The sequence below is a fragment of the Schistocerca serialis genome, chromosome 6 (assembly GCF_023864345.2).
Source record: "Schistocerca serialis cubense isolate TAMUIC-IGC-003099 chromosome 6, iqSchSeri2.2, whole genome shotgun sequence".
Lineage (NCBI taxonomy): Eukaryota > Metazoa > Arthropoda > Insecta > Orthoptera > Acrididae > Schistocerca > Schistocerca serialis.
This window is the reverse complement of record NC_064643.1, coordinates 553,885,027-553,901,504: the sequence shown is the minus strand read 5'-3', so window position 1 is coordinate 553,901,504 and position 16,478 is coordinate 553,885,027.

Sequence of the window (16,478 nt, the reverse complement as noted above, 5' to 3'; positions counted from 1 at the left end):
GATTTTTCATGATGTAGCTTTGCTTTCAGTTTTGATAGCCTTGTTAGAGTATTCGTATGAATCTTGTAAATTTTTGATTTTGTTGAAGTTAAGTCTACTTTTGAAACCCCTGTACCTAAAACCCCACTTTCATCATTACAGAATGTTTCAGATAAGAATATGTACTCACTATCTGCAGATTCATTTTGAGGGGAGAAAAAAAATTTAAGAGGTGCATCACTCAATGAATTACTCTGCTCAGCACAACTAGTGCTAGGTAATTCTCTAACACCAGTTTCACCTCTGGTATTGGCACCAGTATAATAAAGATTTTCCATGGTACCATTAGTGCTTGGTAAGTCTAATTCACTATTAACACCATTTTCACCTGATCCATTTCTGGTACAAACACCTACATGAGAACTACTTGCCACAGCACAACTATGGCTTTGTAGTTCATTAACACCAGTTTCACTTCTGGTATTAGCAGCTGTAAAATGAACAGTTGCCATAGCACCACTAGTGCTTGATAGGCCCAATTCACTATTAACAACAGTGTCAACTGATTCACTACCGATTTTGGCAATTTCACAAGGAACACCTGTCACATGTTTTGGAAACACACCCCTATTTAGCCTATGCCTACTTTTATTCATAAAATCTTCTTCGAAAAAATGATCTTCACAAACAAAATAAGAAGCACAGTTCACATCTGGTGACAGTTTACAAACACTCTTCCACTTTAGAAGCAACTCTTGAGGTTGTTTTGGACACCTGTAGAAATGCTAGTTGCAAATTTCCTCCGTTGAACCCACATAATAGCCAGATGAACAGCCAGGGAACTTGCAGGAGTATTTCAACGTCAACCTGTTGTGTTGAATATTCAGAAAAAAAACATAAAAGTCTTCATTAAATAAAACTACTACAGACATATCAAAGTTATTTAAATAAACAAATGGAAACCACACTGCTTAATTCACAATAGAAGAGAATACATTTCATTTCTAGGCTACGAGATTATTTAACGAAAAATTAAATGTCTTATCTTACAATTCATTGTGGACATTTTTCAGCAGGAAATCTCTTGAATTCCATGGTGAACTTTATGAATTTAAAGTAAAAAATCTGTTTATAATGAAGATGAGTAGTATGTAAATACGAAACAAATACAAAGACAACCACAACAAATACAAAGACGACCACAAATTTCAGTGCAGAGCAAGACGATAGAATATTTCAAAACAACCACCATTGGAGTTTAGACAGCTCTCGTTGGTCAATTCCAGCTTCGTTTGACCCCTAGCGCCTCTAGTGGTCTGGAATGGAACTACGTGGCTTGCTGCCTCATCGCCCATATAGCTTTCACCCCCGTGCACTAAATGACTTCGGAAAATTTCGGCTCATTTACTTTGTGGTCAGTACATGTGCTGCCATCTAGCGTAGAAATGTCTAATTGTGACTTACTCGTATTGGCAGCTGAAAGATTGAATACTCAGGAATCTGTTACGACATATAAGTCACTTGCAGAAAAACGATGACTTATACTGACTGGCTTCTGGGACCTCCATATATCAGTTGTAGGTGCGACGCATGGTTTATTGGGAGAGTCCTGGTAAAATGCAGTTCATCTATAAAGGAGACTGCGTACAGAATATTTTTCTTGAGTACTGCTGCAGTGCTTTGGATTCCCACTGGTACCTCTCAATGGGAAGCATCGAATAAAGCAATCCAGAAACATGCTGGCACAATAAAAGGCACTGGCGTAATAACCAGATATGTCCACTTTTGACCGCAAATGAGATTTTACTACCATTGCATACTTTGGAAACTGATCTATCTTGCGATGCAAGAATGTGATCTGTCCCTGGGAACAATACAGAGTGACGTAAAAAAATTAATGTTGGGTGTTCGGGTCGAGAAACAGACATGTCCGGGGTTTGCTTTCTCATTGCACGAAGCAGTAATCATATTCTGGAACCTGAAATCCATGCAAAAAGTTCAATGTGGTTGATGTTACACAAGATGTTTTTTAGACTTCTTGTTCCACTCAAACAAGATGTTTCGGTCTAACATCAAGAGTACTTATAAGGAGAAGTTTAGTGTTTGACAGCACTGGAGCATCGAGCACTCCAATGCACGCAATCATGTGGTTAGCTGTAGTGCATTGTTGTCACAAGTTATCTGTAATGATTTCGTCATTCACAAAGCGCTTACTTTGCCTGAACAAAAGCTTTTTAAAGTGTGTCTGTCAATTAAGTATGAGAAACACAAAGATGTCATAAAGTTTTCCAAGAAGTATGTCGTAATCTCAGACATGGAATTTTATAGAAAGGCGGTCTCTGACAGAGCTGTTACGGATGCTACAAACTGCTGAACAGAAGAAGCGCAATGAACATGTTATTAACCTTTCACACGTACTGCTTTTGTAGGGTACCTTTATTTTTTAATTTTTTAAATTCTCAGTCTCCTTATCAAATTCAGTACCCTGTAAAGTGTGACATCATATTCAAAAAACGGAATTGTCTGGTGGAAGAGCTAGACAAGTCCGTTTAAAAAAATCAATAAATAACATACCAAATCTTTTTTGGGGTATAGAAGAAGCTATTACTGCGTATTGGTGGCTTTAATAAAGGTTGGGAAAAGAAAAGACTGTTTAATAAAGTTTTACAATTTCTAGACAGTGTTTTTGAGTTTTACTCGAAAGTGTTGGGTTGGTGCATAAGTTCGTTGCGTTTTTCATAAGCATTTTTTACGCAACAAAAACTTTTGTCATCAATAATTTATTCTTCATTATTTACTACAGTCTGCCAACGTTGGGGTAGCTTTTCGATTTCGCAACTGTAGAAATCACGTGGTGTTGAGGCGAAAAACTCGTCGAGCCATGTTCGGAGTGCATTTTCGTCCGGAAAGGAGGTTGTAACACTTATATCGATCAGAAGTAGGTATATATTATGTAACTATGTATCTGCAATTGTGGAGTGTGTATTCTTTGTTGTTTGAGGTCCTTGATTTGTGACAGGAAATGTATATATGGAGAAAGCTAAATGAATTGTTAAAAGGATAAATTATAATATGTGTATGATTATAAAAAAGACAATGTTTGTTGAAAGCTGGTCATGCTTAGGGTACTTGAATTTGTAATATATAAAAGATGTAGTGAAGTCCCTCTGCAACGGAAGCGGCATGGCACAACGTAAAAGGAGGTTTTGGTGGTCATACTGGGCGGCTCCCTGGTGTGAACGGTATGTAGTATGTGGCTAGCCATAGCACAGTATACTTCGACGGTGCTAAGAGAGGCAATTGGTAGCTGCTATACAAAGGATTTGCCTCGGATGTGGCTGTGGCTATTATTTGGTATTCTCGACATAAAGGAATGGCTCTAATATGTTGAAAACTCGACGCCAAGAAGATATTCTATAGAGATTCTAACTTCAAGAGCCGTGAGTACAGTTAGCTGCCATGTCGCTTGCCACCAAAACTTTGCCAATGCTTTACTAACTTCATACATCCTGCGATGTATATGGGCATGGACCAGTGAATTTGTGTGTGTGGTTTCAATAATAATCCAAATGCTATAAATCTTTGTCTGGAACCATGTCTTCTATCCTGATTACGAACCTATGCAGGGTCCTCTCGTAAGTGCTACTAAAACCGTGTATCCTGTTTTAAAAGGACAATTCTTGCATTCAAATGCTTCAGAGTTTTTTTTACATTTGTTTGTAAAATGTAAAAGCAGTAGCAAAAGTTGAAGTTCAAACCACAAAAGAGAAGTTAGATAGGATTTTGCTAAAGTACTCTTAGTTTATTCTAAAGTATAGTTTCGCAGGAATACAGAGCAAGATTCTGTAAATGTCACTGTCAAAAATACCTGCTTCACAGGCGATAAAAATGGCAAATACATTAAGCTCATTTTAAAAATAGTGGTATTTTGATTTCTATGATGAATTGTTCCTTTTTCGAAGTTATTTGAACTCAGTGTTGAATTTTTTTGCCTTGCAAAGTAAATTATGAACTACTCCAAGTGAAGTGAAGGATTAGCTTTGTTTGAATTAGTATTTTTTACTGAAATAATCAGAGTTTGGCTAGAGACACTGTACTAGTTTATGGGTCCCCATCATATTCTCCATGTATTAGAAAGATAATTGGACTATTACTGCTGCTAACATACATACATTACTCCTTGTTCCGTAGATCATAAATACGACATTTTGTAATGATGTGGACTATGTCAATATTTATGTAAGATTTCTTTACACAAAATAATTAATTTTTTTTACAGTTACTACTTTATATTTAAGAATTCATCTATTGAGTAGAAGGAATTGTCATCCAGAAATTCTTTTAATTTTCTTTTAAATGTTGGTTGGCTATCTGTCATACGTTTAATACTATTTGGCAAATACCCAAAGATTTTTGTGCCTGCATAATTCAATCCTTTCTGTGTCAAAGTGAGATTTAATCCAGAATAGCGAAGATCATACTTTTTTATAGTGTTGTAGCTACACACTTTGCTGTTATTTTTGACTTGGGATGGGTTATTAATGACAAATTTCATAAGTGAATATATATATATGTATTGCGAAGGTACTGTGAATATCTCAAGTTCCTTAAATAAATGTCTGCAAAGTGATCTTGGGTGGGCTCTGGCTATTATTCTGATTACAGTTTTTTGTACAATGAATACTTTCTCTCTTAATGACGAATTACCCCAAAATATGATGCCATATGAAACCCCCCCATGAACCATGGACTTTGCCGTTGGTGGGGAGGCTTGCATGCCTCAGCGATACAGATGGCCGTACGGTAGGTGCAACCACAATGGAGGGATATCTGTTGAGAGGCCAGACAAACGTATGGTTCCTGAAGAGGGGCAGCAGCCTTTTCAGTAGTTGCAGGGGCAACAGTCTAGATGGTTGACTGATCTGGCCTTTGTAGTGGGACGTGAAATTGAAGCGTCACCCATCCACCAGTGTCAGCCCAGTTTGCAGGTGAATATAAGTTTAATTTAGTTTTTGTTTATGTATTTTTGTAATATTTGTAATGGTTATGAATTGTCTAAAGTTTTTGTATTTATTTTTTATGTTTCATGTACGGAGAGGGCTGCGCAACGAACGGAGGCAGCATCTTCGCTGCCGGGACCAGAGAGAAAATTGCTGGCCACTATGCGTCGCGGGTCGACAGCCAAAGAGCAACAGAAGATCCTGAAACCGAGTTGTTGCGTCGTGCTTCTAAAAACTGTAAATTAAGAATTTGTAATGTTTCTACAACAATGACGTCATAGAAAGTTTAATCATGTTGTAAATGTTCAGTTCTGTCTTGTCAAGGCTCAGGTTCACGTCTATATGTAGGAAGATAATAAACTAGTGGAACATGGCTCTGAGCACTATGGGACTTAACATCTATGGTCATCAGTCCCCTAGAACTTAGAACTACTTAAACCTAACTAACCGAAGGACATCACACAACACCCAGCCATCACGAGGCAGAGAAAATCCCTGACCCCGCCGGGAATCGAACCCGGGAACCCGGGCGTGGGAAGCGAGAACGCTACCGCACGACCACGAGATGCGGGCTAAACTAGTGGATGCTACTAAAGTTTAAATACGTGTTCCGAGAATTTATTTATGAAGAATTATGTGAATGAATTAATAATAACCGGCCAAAGTGGCCGTGCGGTCGAAGGCGCTGCAGTCTGGAACCGCAAGACCGCTACGGTCGCAGGTTCGAATCCTGCCTCGGGCATGGATGTTTGTGATGTCCTTAGGTTAGTTAGGTTTAACTAGTTCTAAGTTCTAGGGGACTAATGAAATCAGTTGAGTCCCATAGTGGTCAGAGCCATTTGAACCATTTGAATTAATAATATATTTGACAAGATAATTAATTTTGACAACGTTCATCGCGAGTTTGTGTCTTGAAAGTTTATGCAATGTGGCTCTAATATTTATTAAATCAGATAACTTGCGTTAATATAATTTCTGAGAAGAAACAAACGACATCTAAATTGAAAAAGTTTGCGCAAACCAATTGGACTGAGTGACGTAATTCTGCGCATACGACTCAAAGGATGATGTTTTACAGTTTCGTTCAAGAACCATTCAGAGACAATTTAAAAAGAGTTTAAATAATTTTGAAGTGTGTTGTAACTGACGTAGGTGACGAAGTCTGCACATGGTCATATGTCCAAAAAAAATCATTTATACAAAACTTATGTCGTTTCACTACACCTTGTAGCACTAACCAAAATGGCCTTGCTGTGCTGGTACTGTGAACGGCTGAAAGCAAGCGGAAACTACAGCCGTAATTTTTCCCGAGGGCACGCAGCTTTACTGTATGGTTAAATGATGATGGTGTCCTCTTGGGTAAAATATTCTGGAGGTAAAATATTTCCCCGTTCGGATATCCGGGCAGGGACTCTTCAAGAGGACGTTGTTATCAGGAAACTGACGTTCTACGGATCGAAGCAAGGAATGTCAGAACCCTTAATCAGGCAGGTAGGTTAGAATTAAAAAGGGAAATGGATAGGTTAAAGTTAGATATAGTGGGAATTAGTGAAGTTCGGTGGCAGGAGGAACAAGACTTCTGGTCAGGTGAATACAGGGTTATAAATACAAAATCAAATAGGGGTAATGCAGGAGTAGGTTTAATAATGAATTAAAAAAAAATAGGACTGCAGGTAAGCTACTACAAACGGATTATTGTGGCCAAGATAGACACGAAGCCCGTGCCTACTACAGTGGTATAAGTTTACGTGCCAACTAGCTCTGCAGATAATGAAGAAATTGATGAAATGAATGATGAGATAAAAGAAATTATTCAGGTAGTGAAGGGAGACGAAAATTTAATAGTCATGGGTGACTGGAATTCGATAGTAGGAAAAGGGAGAGAAGGAAACATAGTAGGTGAATATGGATTGGGGGTAAGAAACGAGAGAGGAAGCCGCCTGGTAGAATTTTGCACAGAGCATAACTTAATCATAGCTAACACTTGGTTCAAGAATCATAAAAGAAGGTTGCATACATGGAAGAATCCTGGAGATACTAGAAGGTATCAGGCAGATTATATAATGGTAAGACAGAGATTTAGGAACCAGGTTTTACATTGTAAGACATTTCCAGGGGCACATGTGGACTCTGACCACAATCTATTGGTTATGAACTATAGATTAAAACTGAAGAAACTGCAAAAAGGTGGGGATTTAAGGAGATTGGACCTGGATAAACTGACTAAACCAGAGGTTGTAAAGTGTTTCAGGGAGAGCATATGGGAACAATTGACAGGAATGGGGGAAAGAAATACAGTAGAAGAAGAATGGGTAGCTCTGAGGGATGAAGTAGTAAAGACAGCAGAGGATCAAGTAGGTAAAAAGACGACGGCTTGTAGAAATCCTTGGGTAAGAGAAGAAATATTGAATTTAATTGATGAAAGGAGAACATATAAAATGCGCTAAATGAAGCAGGCAAAAAGGAATACAAACGTCTCAAAAATGATATCGACAAGAAGTGCAAAATGGCTAAGCAGGCATGGCTAGAGGACACATGTAAGGATGTAGAGGCTTATCTCACGAGAGGCAGGATAGATACTGCCTACAGGAAAATTAAAGAGACCTTTGGAGAAAAGAGAGCCACTTGTATGAATATCAACAGCTCAGATGGAATCTCACTTCTTAGGAAAGAAGGGGAAGCACAAAGATGGAAGGAGTATATAGAGGGTCTATACAACAGCGATGTACTTCAGGACAATATTATGGAAATGGAAGAGGATGTAGATGAAGATGAAATGGGAGATACGATACTGCGTCAAGAGTTTGACAGAGCACTGAAAGACCTGAATCGAAACAAGGCCCTGGGAGTAGACAACATTCCGTTAGAACTACTGACAGCCTTGGGAGAGCCAGTCCTGACAAAACTCTACCATCTGGTGAGGAAGATGTATGAGACAGGCGAAATACCCTCAGACTTCAAGAAGAATATAATATTTCAAATCCCAAAAAAGCAGGTTTGACAGATGTGAAAATTTCCGAACTATCAGTTTAATAAGTCACAGCTGCAAAGTACTAACGCGAATTCTTTACAGACGAATGGAAAAACTGGTAGAAGTCGACCTCGGGGTAGATCAGTTTGGATTCTATAGAAATGTTGTAACACGTGAGGCATTACTGACCTTACGACTTACCTTAGAAAAAAGATTAAGGAGAGGCAAACCTACGTTTCTAGCATTTGTAGACTTAGAGAAAGCTTTAGACAATGTTGACTGGAATACTCTCTTTCAAATTCTAAAGGTGGCAGGGATAAAATACAGGGAACGAAAGGCAATTTACAATTTGTACAGAAACCAGATGGCAGTTGTAAGAGTCGAGGGACATGAAACGGAAGGAGTGGTTGGGAAGGGAGTGAGACAGGGTTGTAGCCTCTCCCAAATGTTATTCAAACTGTATATTGAGCAAGCAATAAAGGAAACAAAAGAAAAATTCGGAGTAGGTATTAAAATCCATGGAGAAAAAATAAAAACGTTGAATTTCGCCGATTTCATTGTAATGATGTCAGAGACAACAAAGTACTTGGAATAGCAGTTGAACGGAATGGACAGTGTCTTGAAAGGAGGATATGAGATGAACATCAACGAAAACAAAACGAGAATAATGGAATGTAGTCGAATTAAGTCAGGTGATGCTGAGGGAATTAGATTAGGAAATGAGACGCTTAAAGTAGTAAAGAACTTTTGCTATTTGGGGAGCAAAATAACTGATGATGGTCGAAGTGGAGAGGGTATAAAATGTAGACTGGCAATGGCAAGGAAAGCGTTTCTGAAGAAGAGAAATTTGTTAACATCGAGTATAGATTTAAGTGTCAGGAAGCCGTTCCTGAAAGTGTTTGCATGGAGTGTAGCCATGTATGGAAGTGAAACATGGACGATAAATAGTTTGGACAAGAAGAGAATAGAAGCTTTCGATATGTGGTGTTACAGATGAATGCTGAAGACTGGATGGGTAGATCACATAACTAATGAGGACGTATTGAAAAGAATTGGGGAGAAGAGGAGTTTGTGGCACAACTTGACAAGAAGAATGGACCAGTTGGTAGGACATGTTCTGAGGCATCAGGGGATCACAAATTTAGAATTGGGGGCAGCGTAGAGAGTAAAAATCGCAGAGGGAGGCCACGAGATGAATACACTAAGCAGATTCAGAAGGATGTAGGTTGCAGTAAGTACTGGGAGATGAAGAAGCTTGCACAGGATAGAGTTGCATGGACAGCTGCATCAAACCAGTCTCAGGACTGAAGACTACAACAACAACAATGAAACCAGTGAATGAAAATAGGCATAGTAGGCCAATTTATTGATATGTTTATCACCGAAATTTGCAGTGACCCTAATACCATAAGTAGCTGAACCTAACCGTTTCAGCAGATCATCGATGGATCAATGGGTTTCTTCCGATACAATTTCTCATCAACGCACACACCCGGAAATTTTGAGTATTCTGCTTTAGTAACGACTTCTGTTCATGGTCTATATTTATCAATGGTGTTATGCCATTTACTGTACAGAATTATACAATCTGTGCTTTCTCAAAATTTAGTGAGCCCATTGCAGAGAACCACTTAATAATTTTCTGAAAGATATTATTTGCAATTTCCTCAGCTGATTCTTGCTTGTTGGGTGTGATCGTCAGCAAAAAGAACTAGCTTTGCATCTTCATGAACACAGAGTGGCAAGTCATTAATATTTATTAAGAACAACAAGGGACCCAAAACTGAACCCTTTGGGACACCATTCTTGATACCTCCCCAGTTAGAGGGCTCTGCTGGTTTTCTCAGACTATCTGCACTGTTAATTTCAATCTTCTGCATTCTTCCAGTTAAGTATGAATTAAACCATTTGGTCACTGTCCCCCTTATACCACAGTACTTAAGCTTATCAAGAGGAATTTCATGTTTCACACAATCAAAAGCCTTTGAGAGATCACAAAATATCCCAATGGGTGATATTTGGTTATTCAATGAATTTAATATTTGGCCAGTGAAAGCATACATAGCATTTTCTGTTGAAAAGCCTTTCTGAAAACCAAATTGACATTTTGTTATTACTTAAATTTTACAAATATGTGATGCTGCTCTTTAAAGCCTTACCTTTTCAAGAATTTTGGATAAAGCTGTCAGAAGTGAGATTGGGTGGTAGACGTTAGCATCAGATATCCCCTATTTCATGCAGTGGTTTAACAGTAGCCTATTTCAGTCTGTCTGGAAAAACGCCCTGTTTCAGTATGTCGCTGAGAATCCTACTTATTTGTTGGTAATAAGCTTTTAGACTCTATTGGAAATGCCAGCAATTCCATGTGAGCTTTTACTTTTGAGTGAATATATTATTTTCCTAATTTCAGTAGGAGAGGTGGGTTGAATTTCAATTTTATCAAACTGCATAGGTACTGCCTCTTCCATATTTTCTGCCTTGCATTTTCTAGTGAATAGCTGGATCCTATTTTATTTACAACATTTAAAAATAATTATTAAAAATGTTTTTTTACTTTTGACTACTTGTTAACAAACTTTTCACTGTGTTTGGTAGAAATACAGTCTTCCTGTGCTCTTGGTTGCCCTGTTTCCCTTTTAACAACATTCCAAATTGTTTTAATTTTATTATCAAATGTGCTAATCTCAGACATAATGAACATACTTCTGGACTTTTTAATAACTTTTCTTAATGCAGTGCAGTTGTTTTTATAATGTTTCTCTGTTTCAAGATTATTACTCCTCCTAGCTATAAATACATACTGTATGGAGTTATATCACATACTGTAACTAGATGTCCATCATGATCAGACAGACCAGTCTTAACAGGAAAAGTTTTTATTTGATTAAATATATCTTGATCCATGAAAAAATTATCTATCAGTGTGCTGCTTTCCTGTACCATCCAAGTAGGAAAATCAATAACTGATGTCAAATTGAAAGATCCAAGTGATACTTCAAGGTAAAGCCTTCCATCAGACTTTTTCAGAAAATCTACACTGAAATACCCACAAACAATAATTTGCCTTCCTCTGTCTGACAGATAGCAAATCAAAGAATCCAAGTTATTCAAAAATAGTTGAAAATTTCACAATAGCGACCTATATGTGGCTACAATTATAAAAGTACCATTATTTAGTTTAAGCTCTCATGCACATGCTTCTATATGTTGCTCTACACAAAATTTTTTAGTTTTCAAATTTTTCATGCTGTGACAGATTTTATCATATGTGGCAACTCCTCCTCTCTCCATAGTGTCTCTACTTGCATGTGCTGAAAGCTTATATCCACCTACATTTACCATTTCCATACCTGTGACTATATGATGTTCAGACAGGCATAGTACATCTATTCCATCCTCAATTTCTAAATCTTCTAAACAAACAAAAGCTCATCTAAATTTTTTTAATCCTCTGATATTCTGAAGCAATATATTAAAATTATTTCTCACTGTGCTTTTATGTGAGTCTTGTTACATACTAACATTATTTCTCACTGTACTGTTATGAGAATCTTGTGGTATTTTCACATCTCTAGTACCTGCCTGTCTGAATTTCTCATTAAGCTTAATTCCTATCAATGTAGGATGATTGGGCACTGATATTAGCCTAAAAAATGTACTCCCATGAGTTTCAGTGCCTCACCCCTTAAAGATTTTGCTATCAGCCCCTTCCCTTTCCTATTGATATGAAGGTCATTTCTTGTGAAGTCCCACCTGCCAATACAATCAATAGGAACCAAACCTATGCCTGACAAAGTAGCTGCCTGAAGCAGCTGATCTAGCTCCATATTGACCCTCCTGACACAACTGTTCAATTGAGGCTCATCATACTGCACGAAAGCAGGAACCAAGCCAACATTTGTATGGTTCTTTGCAGATGCTATTTTTACCATGTCACACTCAATATTGTAACCTTGATCCCTGTCAATACTGTTTCCCACTCCACCTACTACCGCAACATGATCCTGCTTTGTAAAATCCTTGCACAATGATCCTACATCCTCTATCACTTGGCTAAGACATGCACTGGGCTTGAAAATACTTGTGACCTGGTACCTGTTACGTAATTTTTTCTGCAAGATCTGGCCCACACCTTTTCCATGGCTAATACCTAACAACGTAACTTTCCTCCTACTTCCTACTTTTTTGACAACAGTTGGTTTCCTAGTGAAAGTCTGTTGAGTGCTGACTACACTTGCATCTACTTGAGCTTCTTCCTTAGTTGACTGAGGTAGCATGGCAAACCTATTGTTTGTGCCAATGATGAAACTGTCAGATACTGTTCCTTTTCTGTGGCCCCCGTTCCTTGCTACCACTTCCCACCTATCTTCACCCTCCTCCCCTCTTAACCTCATCAGTTCCTCCCTAGCACTATCCAGTTCAGCCTGAAGGGCTCTAATCTTCCCTATCCCTTGAATTTAATCTGCAATACCATGAAAGAGACCCAGTTACTCCCCTAATTGACATGCTACTACATTCACTCCAATGTAACCATCTGCCACAACGGCTGCACAGAACCCCAGAACTGACTTTCCTACAGCAGCTCAAACACTTGTCGCTCATGGTTGTTTACAATATTTTTACAAAATTTATCTAGGCAATAACCGTAATATCCTATTAACTACAGATCACAAGAGTCACTAAAGTTATGTGAAACACTAATATACCTGTATGCTATTAATATAGTAACGTAATGCAGTTAAACTAACGCTAAAAATCAAAGCTTGTACACCCGAAAAATTAGGCCCAAGATCTTGTATGCGCGATACGCACTTTACGCATTTTGAAAAGAAATGAAAGATAGAACTTAAAACCTTTAATTCTCTGAGTAGGTACGCACTACTAAATATATGTGTAATGAAAACAACCTGAATTCTTCACGTAATACTTAAAGAAATGTCTTAAATTTGTATCTAAGCCTACGTCTAAAGTATGCGGAAACCGGCCCTTTGGTTTTTTTCTTCTTCGAGAAATACTTTGAAACTAGTGAAACTTTCAATAGGTAATATAAAACAGACTTTAATTAACTACGTTACGGTCTAATATTAACTTAATTGAGAGTTATTATAGATTTTATTACTTATCTTCACGAGCTTAACATTCAAGCGTGTGCGATCTGCGCCAGTGCTGCCAATCTCAAGGAAAACTGATATATGCAGAGGAGAATCAACAGTGTATTTATGATATTATTTACTTTGATTTGTGTTTTTACATGTCAGTTATGATAGAAGCCCCTCGTGTCCGAACTTAGCTCTGCACTTCATGCAGTAACATTTCAGTATTGGTTCATTGGTTCAAGTAATGATCTTGAGTGTAGCTGTTATTAGTATGAGCTTGGTACAAATTTGCTTTCCGGTGTGTGCCTTATTGATAACTGCTGCTACACACAGCTCCGAGTGCCCTGTGTCAGTTTGTATCTTGTGCGCTATTCAAAGGGAAATATCACCGAAAGTAACTTTAATAACCAATGTTCAATTTTCTTAAACTTATATTTCCAAATTAATGTGCCTAATTGGGTTGGCGACCATTCATTTTTTTCATTCACGTATGATTTTTACCATTTTCGTTAACTCCCAAGGTTAAAGTGCGTTTAATTTTTCTGTTAATTTCACCATATCCAAAATTATAGTCCGATACCTTTATCCGTTAGATGCACATGCGGTCAAAAATTCGAAATCCTCTCAGAGGGTAACGTTAGCTTGTTTCACGGTACGCTTGTGCATCATACGTGGATAGTTAGTGTTATAAGGTGCCTTTTAGGTTGTTCGACAGAGAGCGGAAAAGGTGCGAACCTGAGAGCGCAAGATCAGGCGAATAAGGTGGGTGCGGAATAACTTCCCAACACAATTCCCGTTAAATGTTTTTCGTCAGTATCAGAATGTGGGTGGGCGTTTGGTGTTATACTGGACTAAGATCACTTCATGCAGCCTTTCTGGTCGTTGCTCTTGGATTGCATATGAAAGACATGTCAGTTGTTGACAGTATATGTCAGTAGTCAGGGTTACACCTCGGGAAAGCAATTCGCAGTACACCACACCGTCACTGTTTCACCACATGCATAGCATTATCTTTTGTGGATGCGCTCAGATATGTGCATGGGACATCGGTGCTTTTTTTGGGCTCAACCATTCGTTTCTTTACTTATGTTAGCATTAAGACACTATTTTCATCGTCTTTAACGGTACAGGATAGGAGTGGTTGGTGATATACACGAGCCAATTAATGACGAGCAAGCAGAGATGCACTTTTGTCCCACTGGTAATTTTTGTGATTTTGGCTTAGGGCATGTGGTAACCAAGCATTCAATTTTTGTACCTTCTGCGCTGCATGCGAATGTCACAAAGTGGAGGAATGATCAGAGCTCATGAGACTTGCCAGTTCTCGAGTTCAGAGACGTGGACAATTGTGGATTAATGCATTTAAATGATCGTCTCTCAACCCCGAAGATCCTCTTGAACATGGAGAGTCACTAATGTCATCCAGGAGGTCTATCAACATCAACATTTAAAAAAATTATGAAAGGGCAGTGCATAAAAATAGTAAAACTCAACAAGTATATGAGTTCAAATTTCAATTTGTATCCTTATACGGTACAACAGATTAATTAAAAGCATTGCATATTGCTTTGAAGCTGAACAGTATCGAAATTATCCATTGAAATTGTACAAACATCTGACATAATTTGTCTTAGAATACTGATAATCATATCCCATGTCAAATAGATATCACAAAAAAGACGAATAAGTACTGGAAGAATACCTCAGCAGTCAAGTTAGCTACTTGACCGTCTGAAACGTCTGCAAAACGGCTGGGAGAGGGGTGTATTGACAGACAACAGGGCCCTCCACACCGCATCTGCATGGCACCGCTAGGCTAGGGATAACATGGCAGGCGGTTGACATGACGGTGGACGTAACATAACAACATACATAACAACATACTTTTGCATCATTGGTAATGTGAAGGAATAGACCATCATTACCAACATCTTTGACTGAACATACGCAAAAACAAAGGTACAATAAAAACAGTCGCCAGATAAAAGTGGCAACAACAAATGTGCACACCTGGTTCACGGTGCAAAACAAATAACGTAATAAAAGCAATAGTGTTGATATGAAGTGCAACGTCGAAGAAACTGGTAGATGACTAAAGGGACAAATAAACAGGTGATGGTTAAAATGCGTTTTATAAAATACTTTACGACTGTTGAATCTCACCTTATGGAAACATTAAATCTGACTTCACAGTTCACCCATCTGTTCACCACACTACAGCTGAGAGTTGTTCTCTGGGTCCATGCCGGAACCGCGCGACTGCTACGGTCGCAGGTTCGAATCCTGCCTCAGGCATGGATGTGTGTCCTGTCCTTAGGTTAGTTAGGTTTAAGTAGTTCTAAGTTCTCGTGGACTAATGACCTCAGATGTTAAGTCACAGCCGGCCGAAGTGGCCGTGCGGTTAAAGACGCTGCAGTCTGGAACCGCAAGACCGCTACGGTCGCAGGTTCGAATCCTGCCTCGGGCATGGATGTTCGTGATGTCCTTAGGTTAGTTAGGTTTAACTAGTTCTAAGTTCTAGGGGACTAATGACCTCAGCAGTTGAGTCCCATAGTGCTCAGAGCCATTTTTTTGTTAAGTCACATAGTGCTCAGAGCCATTTGAACCATTTTTTTTTTTTTTGGGTCCATGTCATGCATCTTTCGATGTACTGACAGCATTAACCGCCGCTATGTCGTTACCTGCTACTGAATGAAATCGTAACAAAAACGACATGCTTTTGATAATATTCAGTGTGCCGATGCCTTGGAACGTCATACTTTGATAAGACCCAAGTTTTAGTACGAAAAATGAATAGCCTTTAATCATGGATATGTCGCCTCGCGTTATTTTATTATAAAAGATAGTACCAAAACGGCTTGTTTTCGAGACATCGTCAATATGATGGTGCTTTGTAACAGTATATATTCATAGCACGTAAGTTATAAAATCCACCAAATACCGGCTAGAGGTACAAAGGGCGTAATACAATAAGGCGTTTCCTAAATTCTACTTGCGAAATACAAGTGATATTACATCTCAATGGCCACGTTGCTCTTCACACTGCAAAAATATGTATTTTCTGAATCTGCCTTTCACAAGAGACGTAAAAGCGAACGTGGACGTGGAGCTGGTGCAATTTTATGACGTCACAGCGTGGAATCTCACGTTGGAGAACATTTCCAAGCATGAAACACAGAATCGTATGCGCCAGCGTGTTGCTTCGTGGAGGGGAACGTGGTCAATGAGATGCAAGATCGCTTTCTACATCATAGAAAGGTGTTAGAAGATGTCGTATTGGATTACGTCGTTTGCAGATGGATCGCATATTTGTTGTTTTTTATATTATAACTTACATACTGTAAATACACTATGTGATCAGATGTATCTGGACACGCCCAAAAACATACGTTTTTCATATTAGGTAGATAGGTGCCTTGTGCTGCCACCTAC